Source organism: Salvelinus sp. IW2-2015, linkage group LG13 (genome assembly GCF_002910315.2).
Source record: "Salvelinus sp. IW2-2015 linkage group LG13, ASM291031v2, whole genome shotgun sequence".
Classification (NCBI taxonomy): Eukaryota; Metazoa; Chordata; class Actinopteri; order Salmoniformes; family Salmonidae; genus Salvelinus; species Salvelinus sp. IW2-2015.
Window position 1 is genome coordinate 27,233,866 of NC_036853.1, and position 15,424 is coordinate 27,249,289.

Sequence of the window (15,424 nt, forward strand, 5' to 3'; positions counted from 1 at the left end):
GGAACCCCATTTGTTGCCGCCTCTCCTTGAAGAGGTACTGATGCGAGACCCAATCAAAAGCTTTCTCAAAATCTACATTTAATACAACAAGCCGCATATTTCTGTATCTCGCATAACAGAAGGCATCTCTCATCCATCAGTACCAGGCTGTCTGTGATCTTCCTTCCAGGGATGGAAGGAATGGTCTATATACAATGTGAGCAAATGAGGTGAGATAAGGGAGGTTAAGGCAAAAAAAAGGCCATGGTGGCGAAGTAAATACAATATAGCAAGTAAAATACTGGAATGGTAGATTTGCAGTGGAAGAATGTGCAAAGTAGAAATATAAATAATGGGGTGCAAAGGAGCTAAATAAATAAATCAATCAATACAGTAGGGGAAGAGGTACTTGTTTGGGCTAAATTATAGATGGGRTATGTACAGGTGCAGTAATCTGTGAGCTGCTCTGACAGCTGGTGCTTAAAGCTAGTGAGGGAGATAAGTGTTTCCAGGTTCAGAGATTTTTGTAGTTCGTTCCAGTCATTGGCAGCAGAGAACTGGAAGGAGAGGCGGCCAAAGGAGGAATTGGTTTTGGGGGTGACCAGAGAGATATACCTGCTGGAGCACGTGCTACAGGTGGGCYCTGCTATGTTATGTAAACGATGTATGTTATGCTATGTATGTTAAAACCTCCCCCGTGGTTTCCTCACACACTTCTTTATCCCCAAACAGTTCCCCATAAAAATCTTCTACTACTTATTTTTTTAACTCCGTAATTGTCCTACCCTTAATCACAATTGTCTTTAAAAAGTACCTTGTACACTTCTTCTAGTACCCTCTCTTTGCATCTTAAAATAATCCACTTGCTCTTTTGTTCTGCTAGTAATGCCATCTCTTTCTTTACCTCTTTAATTTCATCATTAAAATCCAGGCCTTGTTGTACTAGATTAAAATACCTTTCCAGTCACCTCTGCAGTCCCACCATGCGTCTGTCCTTTTCTTTACTTTTTAAATTCCTATCTCTCRAAAGAAMGTCCTCGTCTTACCCTTCAACACTTCCCACCACTGTGCTTGTGTGTCACAGAAGTCCTGTAACGTCTGCCACTGGCTGAACTGCTCCCTGTACTGACTAACTACTCTATCATCTTCTAGAAGGGAGCAGTTCAGTTTCCAGGGACCTCTTCCCAGTCACACGACAGAGTTAGTGACAGGGTGCACGTCAGCATTACGTGATCTGAGAAGAAAGCAGGGGTTATTCTAGCATCAGTTGGGGGCCAGTGACGGGTAAAGAGATAGTCAATGCAAGAGGCTCTGGTGCCATCTGTTCTACTTAAAACACAGTTAAAATCCCCACCACAACTAGAGGATCCCTCCCTAGCATGTGGGACTGCAGGTCTTCTAAAAGTGCGCCCCAGTCATTTTTGTAATTAAWACCATAAACATTTAGCACATTAAAATCCCTCCCCATAAAGGTACAGTTGGCTAAAAGAGCACTCCKACCAAATACCACTGTGCGCCCCTTCACCACCAGCTGTGGGGTCTTGATTAAAATGTCAACGCCAGCGTTTTTGTTCAAATTGGATCCACTCCAAATGGAGGGCCCATGCTGTCATTTCTCCTCTCATTTCCTGTAAGAGGTTAAAAAGGGTAGACCACACTCCTGTAATAAAAATACATCTGAATTAAACCTTTCTAAAAGGTAGCACGTACAGAGAGCTGCCCCCACGCATGCACTGACACTGAAAACATCTACCAGCTGTTTGTTGAGTGCACCGTGGCCAGGCGGGTCTTGGCCCACTTTGTTCCCTCTGTCTCCCCCAAAAGGTTGCTGACACTACCTCGCTTGATGACAGAGAACATCCTGGATGGTATGTCCTATGGAAGACAAGGACCATCAGGTTATACCAACAACAAACTGGGGAACAAACGACCCTGAGGAAGAGGATTACCACCCTTCTTAAGGATCACGCCATCAGAGATTTCCATAAAGACCCAGAAGATATGAAAGCGGTATGGGGGTGGCAAGATGGAAGGACATCAACATCTAAACCGCCACCCGAGCCTTCCAGACTAAGACAAACGCCAGACCTGTCCTCTGGTCTTCAGCAGCCAGCCTCGCCGCCGCATTGCTGCCATCCAGGACCTCTATACCAGGCGGTTTTTCAGTGGAATGCCCAGAAATGGTCAAAGTCTCCAGCCACCCAAGTCATAAAATGTTCTTTCTGCTACTGCACGGAAAGAGGTACCATTGTGTAAAGTCTGGGACCGAAAGGTTCCTGAGCACCTTCTACCCCCAAGCCATAACGGCTGAACAGTTAATAAAATGTCTACCCGGACTATATACATTGACCCCCTTTTCTTTGCACTGACTTTCATGCTCTGGGTCTATGCACACTCACTGGACTCTACACACACAAACTACACACACACACAAACTACACTCACACACAAACTACACACACACAAACACACACGCACACAGAGGCCACGGAAACACACTCATACATAAACACACTCTTCACATACGCTGCTGCTATTCTGTTTATTATTTATCCTGATTGTCTAGTCCCTTTTACCCCTACCTCATGTACATATTACCTCAATTACCTCGTACCCCATCAAATTGACTCAGTACCGGTACTCCTTGTATATAGCCTCATTATTGTTGTTTTATTGTGTTACTATTTCCTTTAGTTATTTAGCAAATCTTTCTTAATTTTAACTTTGGATTGTTGGGAAAGGGCTCGTAAGTATGCATTTCACGGTAGTCTACACCTGTTGTAGTCTGCATACAGTATGTGACAAATACACATTTATTTGATTTTAATTGCGGTACAATTATGCACTTATAACTTAAGGTACAAAGGATGACCTTACAGGGTATGACTAAAGTGACAAGTTATAGTACTCCTTTAAGAATAAATAAAAATAAAAACATCTGATAGTTTAATACAGTGGCCTGAAACTCATGGTTTACAGGCCACATCTAGTGATGGGAAACCAAGGCTTTCCGAATGCTTTGGAGCTTTCAGCAAATTGTGCCGAAAAAGTATTAATTACTCTGAGATGAAATATTGGTTCACGATGCACATTAGTAACATCTGCTGGTCAACAATAAATAGAAGCATGTGATTATGAGATGGAACATTTTTCTCCACTGTTTTCATCAAACCTCCATGGCGCAGCGCAAATTTGTTGGCTTTAGTAGCCTATAATCAGTTGGAATACCAGATTCAAATCATGCTTCCCTTTTTTTGCCTTCAAGTTTACTCTTTTTTTTWACGGAACCGATGACAATATTTAGGATGCAGTGCAGAAAGTATGGTTTRACGTAAAAATATTTTCAAAAGTGTGCCATCAACAGGATTCAACCTTGTACCCTCACCTCACCTCCCTGAATGTTCTATAGTTCCCTACTCTATCTGCAAGCTACCAGTCAGGTGAAACTACATGTAAAAAATCCTAATTATATTTATAAGTATGGTGTCCAGTAGAGYTCGGTATTTGAAAGCAGTTTAGAATCAAAGAAAGCACTGGAACCACGGCAAATTCAGTGGGATCTCGCTTTTTGCAACACYCGGTTTGAAAAAGCACGTTATCAAACAAAGCTTTGGACGTCATTGATGACATTACTTCTGATACACGCATTGGCACATTACTTAGAATTTTTTTTCATGATATCCAATTGGTAGTTACAGTCTTGTCCCATCGCTGCAACTCCCCTACGGACTCAGGAGAGGCGAAGGTCGAGAGCCATGCATCCTCCGAAACACGACCTTACCAAGCCACACTTTCTTGACACACTGCTCGCTTAACCAGGAAGCCAGACGCACCAATGTGTTGGAGGAAGTCAGCTTACAGGCACCCGTCCGCCACAAGGAGTTGCTAGAGAGTGATTGTATGAGGAGAGAAGAAGTTGTGTTGAGTAGACTACAGTTTGGGAACTTAAGTTTGAATGCCATGTTGTAGATGATAGGGAAACATGAAACAGGTCTGGTGATGAGTGTTTAGTGGAGGAAACGGTGGAGCATGTGTTGATATTTTGTGAACTGTATGATGTAGATAGGGAGAGATTGTATGAAAAGGTTAGAGAGGCTGGGCAGGGTTGAGGTTTGCGTGGTGTAGTAGGGTGAGGAAAGCGAATGAAAGTGATGTCCAGGGCTCCATTTCACTTTCTTAGAGGAACAGGACTAAGGAAGAGAATTAGGTAGGTAGGCCGTGACTGGCCTCACACTCAAGTACAGTAGGTGGCGGTATTTCCACCTTAGAAGTTGGATGCGATCTGCCAACCCAATCCAAAAAAGAAGAAGAAGAAGATGCTTTAGGTAGGCTCATAACTTAGTCTTCCCAACTCTGGCAGTCATTCTGAATACAGGTTGAGTGTGATTAAAAATTACAAACGTTTTATATCCCCACACTGCCTCGATTCCAATAGGAATCCCGCCCGTCTAAAAACTCCCCTAGCCCGGACGACGCTGGGCCAATTGTGTGCCGCCTCATGGGTCTCCCGGTCCTGGGATCGAACCCAGGTCTGTAGTGACGCCTTAGACCGCTACGCCACTCGGGAGGCCCTCACATTGCTTAGAATTTAGCTGCTTAGCAATTTCTACGCACGCCTCGGAGCTCCGGAATCATCACTAGACACAGCAGGCCTGCAAGTCACATTGTGCTAGTGTGGGGATATACAACTGTAGTCTACTCCATACAGCTTCTTCTCTCCTACATACCATACTTCCCACCTCTTCCTTTACTGACTGATGTACACGATAAAATTGCCTCCCTTTGCCAAAGATCAATCCTTTTTGCCCAGATCAAAGACTTCCCTGCGGCCCAGCGGGATCTGAATATCTACCCCCTCTCTCACACCATTGTTAGCCACCACATCGTCCTTCTCATTACCCTCCACACCCACATAGGCAGGAACCCAGCAAAATCTTACCACCACTCCCATCCTCTACAATCCCATTAACAGCACCATTATCTCCACAAACAGGTCTCCCCTATCTGACCTGCCCATCTTCACACTACTCAACACTGCATCCGAATCAGATTAGATCGCCACTGAGTGGTTTCACCTCCTCCACCCATCTCAAATCTATAATCATGGCCATCAACTCGGCCACATACACTGACACATAATCAGTTAATRGCTTACATACTCCAACATTGAAATCTGGGATATACAGCCCTGCCCCCACCTTACCACCTTTACCCTGACCGTATGTTGCAGCCTAACATCTTTAAAATTCCTCCTAGAATACACCACGAAGCAGGACTTGGCCACAGATATCTTAAACCCACATGTTAGACACCAATCTTCCACAGCTTCTTGGCTCTTCCTCATCACATATTTCAAATTCCCATCTCTCTTCCATACAGCCCCATCATCGGCATACAAGACCACACCCACTCACTGTCCCYCATCCTTAAATATGTAATCTATCATCAAGGTGAACGATACCACACTAAACACACTTCCCTGAGGAGTACATTGCCCTTGGCGTTTTTCCTATTTTGTTGCATTACAACCTGTAATTTAAATGGATTTTTATTTGAATTTCATGTAATGGACATACACAAAATAGTCCAAATTGGTGAAGTGAAATMAAAAAAATGACTTGTTTATAACCTCTTAGGGATCCCTTCACCCCTATTCCCGCTCGAATCCCGGTAACGGGATTGATTTGACAACATCCAGTGAAATTGCAGCGTGCCAAATTCTAAAACAGAAATACTCATAATAAAAATTCACAAAACATACATGTGTAATGCATAAAAAAAAGCTTAACTTGTTGTTAATCCAGACGCCATGTCAGATTTCAAAAAGACTTTACGGCGAAAGCACACCATGCGATTATCTGAGGACAGCACCCCGCATACAAACACATACAAATCATATTGCAACCAGCCAGGTACGACACAAAAGTCAGAAATAACGATATAATTCATGCCTTACCTTTGAAGATCTTCTTCTGTTTGCACTCAAAAATGTCCCAGAAACATCACAAATGTTCCTTTTGTTCGATAAATTCCTTCTTTATATCCCCAAAATGTCAATTTATTTGGCGCGTTTGATTCAGAAATACACCGGTTCCAACTCGCCCAACATGACTACAAAGTATCTAATAAGTTACCTGTAAACTTGGTCCAAACATTTCAAACAATGTTCCTAATCCAAACTTATGTATCCCAAAACGTAAATAATCGATAAAATTTAAGACGGGATAAACCGCGTTCAATACCGACGAAAACAAAGTGAAGAGCGTTCCAGGTCGTGCGCTCCAAAAGACTTGAGTCCCTTTGTGTGACACATGGAAAGGAAAGGAATACTTCTTCATTTCTCAAAGGAAAAAGATAAACCAATTTCTAAAGACTGTTGACATCTAGTGGAAGCAATAGGAACTGCAAGCATATTTCTATTAAAAAGGGATTACCATAGAAACCTAATGGAAAACATTGAGCTCAAAAAATGTTTTCCCTGGATGGATTGTGCTCGGGGATTTGCCTGACAAATAAGTTCTGTTATACTCACAGACATTATTCAAACAGTCTTAGAAACGTCAGAGTGTTTTCTATCCAAATCTACTAATAATATGCATATCCTAGCTTCTGGGCCTGAGTAGCAGGCAGTTTACTTTGGGCACACTTTTCATCTGGACGTGAAAATAATGCCCCCAAGCCCAAAGAGGTTTTAAGAAGTCACATAATTAGTTAAATAAAGTCCACCTGTGTGCATTTTAAGTGTCAAATAATCTGTCACACGATCTCAGTATATATATACACRTGTTCTGAAAGGCCCCAGAGTGTGCAACACCACTAAGCAAGGGGCACCACCAAGCAAGCGGCACCATGAAGACCAAGGAGCTCCCCAAACAGGTCAGGGACAAAGTTGTGGAGAAGTACAGATCAGGGTTGGGTTATAATTTTTTTTTATTTTTATTTTTTTACTTTGAACATCCCACGGAGCACCATTAAATCCATMATTACAAATTTTTAAGAATATGGCACCACAACAAAACTGCCAAGAGAGGGCCTCCCACCAAAACTTATGGACCAGGCAAGGAGGGAATTAATGAGAGAGGCAACAAAGAGACCAAAGATAACAATGAAGGAGCTGCAAAGCTCCACAGAGATTGGAGTATATGTCCATAGGACCAATTTAAGCTGAATACTCCACAGAGCTGGGCTTTATGGTAGAGTGGCCAGAAAAAAGCCAATGCTTAAAGAAAAAAAGAAGCAAACACGTTTGGTGTTCGCCAAAAGGCAGGTGGGAGACTCCCCCAAACATATGGTAGAAGGTACTCTGGTCAGATGAGACTAAAATTGAGCTTTTTGGCCAGCAAGGAAACGCTATGTCTGCCCAAACCCAACACCTCRCATTACCCCGAGAACACCATCCCCACAGTSAAACATGGTGGTGGCAGCATCATGCTGTGGGGATGTTTTTCATCGGCAGGGACTGGGAAACTAGTCAGAATTGAAGGAATGATGGATGGTTCTAAATACAGGGAAAGTCTTGAGGGAAACCTGTTTCAGTCTTCCAGAGATTTGAGAATGGGACGGAGGTTCACCTTCCAGCAGGACAATGACCCTAAGTATACTGCTAAAGCAACCCTTGAGTGGTTTAAGGGGAAACATTTAAATGTCTTGGAATGGCCTAGTCAAAGCCCAGACCTCAATCCAATTGAGAATCTGTGGTATGACTTAAAGATTGCTGTACACCAGCGGAACCCATCCAACTTGAAGGAGCTGGAGCAGTTTTGCCTTGAAGAATGGGCAAAAATCCCAGTGGCTAGATGTGCCAAGCTTATAGAGACATACCCCAAGAAACTTGCAGCTGTAATTGCTGCAAATGGTGGCTCTACAAAGTATTGACTTTGAGGGGGTTAATAGTCAGCTTTTTTGTCATATTTCTTGTTTGTTTCACAATAAAATATATTTTGCCTCTTCAAAGTGGTAGGCATGTTGTGTAAATAAAATGAAACAAACCCCCCAAAAATCTATTTTAATTCCAGTCTGTAAGGCATCAAAATGGAAAAAATGCCACAGGGGTGAATACTTTCACAAGCCACTGTACCATTATCCACTTCGAACCACACTGAGAAATCGGACCCCACCCTCACCTGTATGACTCGATCAAACAGGAATGGCCAACGCACTCAACTTGCGCAACAACTCTTCCCTCCAGTTGGTATTGGTATTGTATTGTATTGTAAGCTTTCTCAATATCAAAATACACAACACTCATCACCTCTTTTTAAAGGATCTGAATGGCAAGAACCATTTCAGTAATGGTTGCAATAAATACAAGTAACATATTGGATTATTTTAAATATATTTTTACATTTATATTTGATTATCATAAGATTAATTAAATACTCAATCAATCAACGTACATGCACAAACATAGATAGACAAAAATAATTATAAAAATCAACATGCAATAGAGAATGCTGGGAAATATGATAATATTGGGCATGGTTTTGGTTCAAAAATGTGTATGAGTTTCAGGCTCCTGTATTTAGTGATGTTATATTTGATACCGGAGCTCCATGGCATGCGTTGAAATCGCTAAGCAGTTTTCTTCAAAGCAGTGTGCCAATGCTTGTATCAATTTATCAGAAGCATGTGATCAATGATGTCCGAAGGTTTATTTTGTCAAACAACCACCTTGCCTTTGCGACGTCATATATAATAATTTGGCTGTTCTAAATGATTTTGACCAACAGGCGGCACTAGTTCATGTGTTGATCAAAGACTCAAATAATTACCTATTTTTGTCTGGAAATGTGTAATGCTTCCAYAAGCTTCATTTCACCAATACTACCTGTAAAACTAGGKCCTCAAAATAAGGCCTTATGAAATACATATGTTATTGTGTTAAAGTGGCACTCCAGTCTCCTTTTCACCTAATTTAACACCTGATTTACTTAAAAGGCACATCTCAAGTAGGTGTTCCACTGGAGGACACCTTTAAAGAATATATATATATATATTTATATATATATATACAAAAATTATGATTACATATTCGCTTCGCATCTCACTTGGTGAAGTCCATAGGACTAAAAATGGAGGAAAGCAACAACCATGTCTTTGTCATTAAGGTAATTGGCTGCACCATCTTATTTATGGCCTTCATAGCAAAGGGGGTGAATACATATGCATGCACCACTCTTTTTTTTTTTTTTTTTAAACAAATACAGTCATTGGTCATTGACTTGAAATATTTTAATATGGCATTACAGTAAGGAGTGTGTTAATTTAACACTGTTCTGGTGTCTATATGGGTCCACAGACTCAACACTCTGAGTTCATTTTGTTTTTTAACACTGGAGAATTTGCTGTGCACATTAATATTCAGAGTGCAGCTTCTTCCCTCCTTCAAGTGAAAAAAAATGTTGGGAAGCAATTGGCTGTAATGACCAGCCAGGTCACCAGCGAATTCAGTTGTTAATGAAAGCTGATGTCTTCTATTCTGCCCATGGAACACAGGAATGGGCAATGCCTGGAAATGATATGGCCATAGACTATACACRTCCTAGCACTGATTGCATTGTTTACCACTGAAGCAGGTCCTAAGATGCATAATGATGTTACATCATACTGAGCAGTGAACACAGTATTTCTCCTCAGATGATGACTGATTAGACATATTTCTTGTGACACCTCCCAAACAGAGAGCAGAATARGGACCTGCATTGTCTCAAACTAACCTGGTCCCATAGCTGTTTGTTCCGTCTTGGCAAATCATATGGGTCATACTGTGATGTGTTTTATCCTGTTATGATTCGCAGTTCTAGGTGGTTCAACACTAGTACACATAATGCACTACTTTGACCAGAGCCYTATTAGTCCTGGTCAAAAACTAGTGCACTATTTAGGGAATATGGTGTCATTTGGGATGCACTTATCTGACTGGTGCCAGTGTTGCCAACTATTTTTCAGTGAGAATCACTATTGGCTCCTTGATTTGTTGCTAGAAATCACTAGATTACCCCTGAAAACTCGCTAAATTGACAACACTGGTGGCAGCAGGCAGAGTACACAGTTGCTATATCCAGCCAGATCGCTCAAYATTTGCTTAACAATTTGACATCTGTCCATGTCCTGAGGACGTCTGGAAATGCCTTCAAAACCGACTCTGGATCCGAAGGTTGCGTGTTCAATCCCAGTGCTAGACACTTGTTTTTTTTCTTAACCATTCAGAATGAATTCCAAAACTTTATGTTTTTACCCTATCCAAAACTTTAACTCTTCAGAACCATTCAGAACGATGCAAAACAGGACGAGCAACCCAGGGTGTCAAAGAACTTCTAAATTTGACATTTGGAGCAACTTTGAAATTTGATGTTTGGAAAAACGTGGATAAACGTCAGAATCTGAAGTCAAATTGGTAAAACTGAGATCTTGATGCTATACCTGCCCCTTTCCCTCCAATCAGATTGGTGTCAATTTTGTATTAATATATATTTCTTTTACTTTTAGTCTCTTTTTTATCCTGTTATTTTAATAGTAAAGAACTCCCCATAAAACGAGCTAGTTTCTTATTTTTGAATCTTGGAAAATGTCCCTTCCCCCACTCCTCCACATGTAAGCACACACTGCACTCATCCTGCAGCTGCACAAGCAGAGGATGCCAGTGCCGAGTGGTATTATGAGTAGAATGAGAGAATAGTCAGATTAATTGATAACTAAAATGGCAGTGCAGATGGCACTCTTGCTAAATGCAGAGAGGTATTATATGTAATGAATGTATATAGACCCCTTTCCAGTACACAGCACACTGATGTCACGTACGGATGCCCACGACTCTTGGCTGCAATAAGAAAGCTATTGACATTGACATCTGTGCCCGTTTAACATAGCCTAGATTTACGTTTTTATTACTTTAAACAAAATAACRTTTTGGGGTTCTCATGCTTACAATTATGTTTAGATTCTTACTTGAACAGTCAGTAAGATTATACAGTTGTAAGCACAACCCCCACCTGTGGACGTCGTGCCCTCATACCACCCTCATGGAATCTGTTTCTGAACGTTTGAGCAGACACATGCACATTTGTGGCCTGCTGGAGGTCATTTGCAGGGCTCTGGCAGGGCTCCTCCTGCTCCTCCTTGCACAAAGGCGGAGGTAGCGGTCCTGCTGCTGGGTTGTTGCCCTCCTACGGCCTCCTCCACGTCTCCTGATGTACTGGCCTGTCTCCTGGTAGCGCCTCCATGCTCTGGACACTACGCTGACAGACACAGCAAACCTTGCCACAGCTCGCATTGATGTGCCATCCTGGATGAGCTGCACTACCTGAGCCACTTGTGTGGGTTGTAGACTCCGTCTCATGCTACCACTAGAGTGAAAGCACCGCCAGCATTCAAAAGTGACCAAAACATCAGCCAGGAAGCATAGGAACTGAGAAGTGGTCTGTGGTCACCACCTGCAGAACCACTCCTTTATTGGGGGTGTCTTGCTAATTGCCTATAATTTCCACCTTTTGTCTATTCCATTTGCACAACAGCATGTGAKATTTATTGTCAATCAGTGTTGCTTCCTAAGTGGACAGTTTGATTTCACAGAAGTGTGATTGACTTGGAGTTACATTGTGTTGTTTATGTGTTCCCTTTATTTTTTTGAGCAGTGTATATTGAGACATTATCCGGTACAATGTGTTCCCTGGTTTACAAAAAGGTCATAGGTAGACAAAAAGTAACTTCAGAGGTACACATAGGAATTCACATGGTTCACATACCTTTTAGGGTACATGTGCGGATAATCTAGTATAATGGTACATTTTTCAACACAATARATTCAACAAAAGGTACAATCATTAATGGACTGGTGAAGGTGGTGTCAATGTGCTAGCTTGTGCTCATTAGCATATTTGGTGGCATGGTGTAATATATGTTGTATTTGTGCCAACCATCAGTGGAAATGTATGAGTTTGTGATTTATCATTATGTTCATGAAGGTTAAGCACCTCTTTTGATGCAGTCAGCACTGCAATTGTTTTACGACTCTGGTTTCACTTCACTGTGCACAACCCTGCATGGTTYGGAATTTGCTGGTGTTGTGTCCCTTGCTCTACCCTCTCTCTTTTATACTTTTCTTTGGAAGGCCATGGAGGCAGCAGTGGATTGACTAGGTCTGGCGCTGCTTTTCTGGTCCAGCGAGCCAGGCCGGAATAGCCTGAAGGACTGGGGAAGCCAGAAGGGTAACAGTGGCTTTACCGACGGACCACCCTGAACCTCCCCCAGCATCCAGAACCAGCACTGGACCAGCTGTCTGAGGAGGAGACAACGGACTGCAGGCCTTGAGGTAAGTAAAGTGCTGCCAAGGTGATCCTTACTCCCTCTAACCTTGGTCTGCATCCCTCCTCCTTTGCCTTTTTTTTCTTCATCTGCCCTAAGGCCAGCACCGACCAGACCAGGACCAGGACCAGCGGACCGCAACCACCTGGATTAGACCAACAAAAGGATAGACAAGACCAGACAGCATCACCACCAGAACCAGAGGCATGGAGGAAGGTGCAAAGACACCAACCTACGCCTGGAGCGAGCAGACCACAGGGGAGTGCCTCCATTGGCCAGGACTGGAGCAGACAAACGATCAGACCAGACAACACCAAGCCGAAACCAGAACCAACACCCTCATCCAAATGTCTCCATCCATTCCCATCCCACCACCCTTCCACCCCCACAAGATGGCCGAGATGAATCCAAGAGTTGTGCACCGCTACGAAGTGACGAGAAATCAGGACCCGCCTGGAATTCAGGAAGGCAGTTCTCCAGAGAGGTATAGGCTTTGTGCCTGGTGAAACCCCCAAGGCCACAGCAATCATTTGAAGCCAGTTTTAAGACCCCCAAGTTACTAGAAKAGTTTTGGTTAAAATGCAGAAATTGTAAAGATAAGGTCCCAGTATTCAACTCAGACACAGAATCAAAAGTAGTTACAGTCCAATTCCACAACAAAAGCATCCAAGATACGACACAGAAGATGTCACCGCCCTCAAGTCAAAGGCTAGGAGGGTCCTGGAACAAGACAACGTTGGGACTGGGGCACGAAAATGCGTGGTTCAGTTAAGACCAGACTCAATAGGAGTGGGTGGAGTCCAACTCCTGCCCTGTACATTTTTACATGTTTWATTTTAATTTTAGTCATTTAGCAGACGTTCTTATCCAAAGCGACTTGKGTGCATACATTTTCGTACGTTTTTCACACTGGTCCCCTGTGGGAATCTAACCCACAACCCTGGGGTTGCAAGCGCTCTACCATTATGCTGGGGAACAATGGGGGCCCTGTCTACTTCCACACGAACCTGCAACCTGCGTGGGAAAGGGGGCCACTTCTTTAATACCTGCCACAATTCCGACGCAAGCAGGGCAAAGGCCAAGGCAAACAACACCAACCCCCCCACCCCCAGGCAACCACAATGACCAGACCCAGACCATTCCACAGGCACTGTCCAACCAACGATCCAAGATGTCCCAGAAATGGCCTCTGCCCCACTCACAATTTCCCAGAAACGGCCCGCACCCTTGCCACTCTCCAAGACGTCCCAGGAACGACCCCCTCCCCTGCCCTCACCCCAAAAATGTCCCGCACCACCACCCAAGATGCCCCAGAAATGAACCCCAACCCTGCCAGTCACATATGCTTTACTCCTTTGACACTCAAGAAGAAGAACCACAATAGCCAGAACACACAAAATCCAGACGATAGCCCCCCCCACCCCCCAAAAAAAACACAAAAGCAAAGGAAGAATTAACAACTCCCCAGCAAGAGACCAGACAACAACAAAAAACATTATCAAAACCCCAAACCCAAACCCAGCACACAGGCCCACCGAAGTCCCCCACCTCCTCAGTAAAACCGTCTCCCCCTCAAAACCTTTCCACATAATACTCTTTACTTCCCCTCCAATCTTTACCAACCGTTGTCCCTACTGGCCCAGATCTGTCCTCCATGGCCCTTACCGCCGCTGACTTCCTGGAGCCGCCCCTCCCCGGCCCCTGATCCCGCACAACAGCGAACCTGCCAGACTCAGTCCAGACCCATTGGACCCTCTGAACCACATTCATCCCTTCCATCGTTCTTCTTCCCATCACCCAGTCAGTACAGGGGGCCACCAGGCAGTCAGTGGGGAAGCAGGTCAAGACCCATGGACAGCCAAGAACCCAACAACACTAATGACCCGATAGAGGCTCTCATCCACATCTGCAATGAAATAATTAACCCCAAACCTGGACGCCCCCTCAAAAACCCATTATCTTGACCCTGGAAATATCCCCAGAAGACAGACCACAGAAGAAGACGACACTTGGAGAATGGTCCGTGGCTGCCTCCCCTTCCCTCCTCTCTATAGATGGCACAAGGTACGTGCAAAGATCTGCCCCCACAGATGCACTCGCATGGAACACAGCTACCAACTGTTTCGTGAGTGCTCCGTGGCCAGGCGTGTCTAGGCAGTGTTTGTTCCCTCTGTCTTTCAGCCTTGAGCGTCCAGCCTTGCAGCTGCATCGCTCCTCCAACACCAACACACTGTGAACTAAACTAAGGGAAAAAGACACTGAAAAGGCTATTTCAATTTTTACCTCAAGGATATTTTTTTAATTGTATTTTTCTGTTGATGTTGACAACTTTAATTTGCCTTCTGATTTGATCTGACCTAGGTTTTGCTCTGATTTATTGATTTAATTGTTTATTATTGTCACGTTCCTGACCTGTTTTCTGTTGTTTTTSTATGTGTTASTCYGTCAGGGCGTGAGTGTGGGTGGGCATTCTATGTTATGTGTTTCTATGTTGGTTAATGGGTGACCTGATATGGTTCTCAATTAGAGGCAGGTGGTTTTTATCTCCTCTGATTGAGAACCATATTAAGGTAGGTGGTTTCACATTGTTTGTTGTGGGTGGTTGTTTCCTGTGTCTGTGTCTGTATGCACCACACGGGACTGTTTCGTGGTTTCGTTCGTTTGTTGTAGTCTGTTCCTGTTTCATGCGTTCTTCGGTTTTATGTAAGTTCTTATGTTCAGGTCAGTCTACGTCGTTTGTTGTTTTGTATCAATTCAAGTGTTCTTCGTGTTTTCGGTTTTGTTAAATAAATGACTATGTCCTATCACAACGCTGCGCCTTGGTCCAATCTCTCACCACAAGACGACCGTTACAATTATTTATTCAACATTTTAAATGATTKATTTTTGTATTGAAATTTGAATTTGAAACTAATAAAATTACCCTTTTTAAGAATTTCTGATAATCAAGAGCTGCACTTGTTAAGATGTTACTCTGCATTTCCCAGTAACTTAACGGCAGCTTTTTCACAGAAAGTGAATGTTTTAATATTCAGTAACTCACTGTCAACTAGCTGCAAGTCTGCATTTAGGTGCATTTATTGTAGTTGGGGATTTTAACAAGGCTAATCTGAAAACAAGGCTCCCTAAAAAAAAATTGAAT

General features: G+C 43.2%; 1 pseudogene; it reads right to left on the minus strand.

Moving 5' to 3' along the window:
- Positions 1 to 735: 735 nt before the first annotated feature.
- On the minus strand, positions 736 to 2,106 carry LOC111971212 (uncharacterized; annotated as a pseudogene).
- Between the last annotated feature and the right edge of the window lie 13,318 nt (positions 2,107 to 15,424).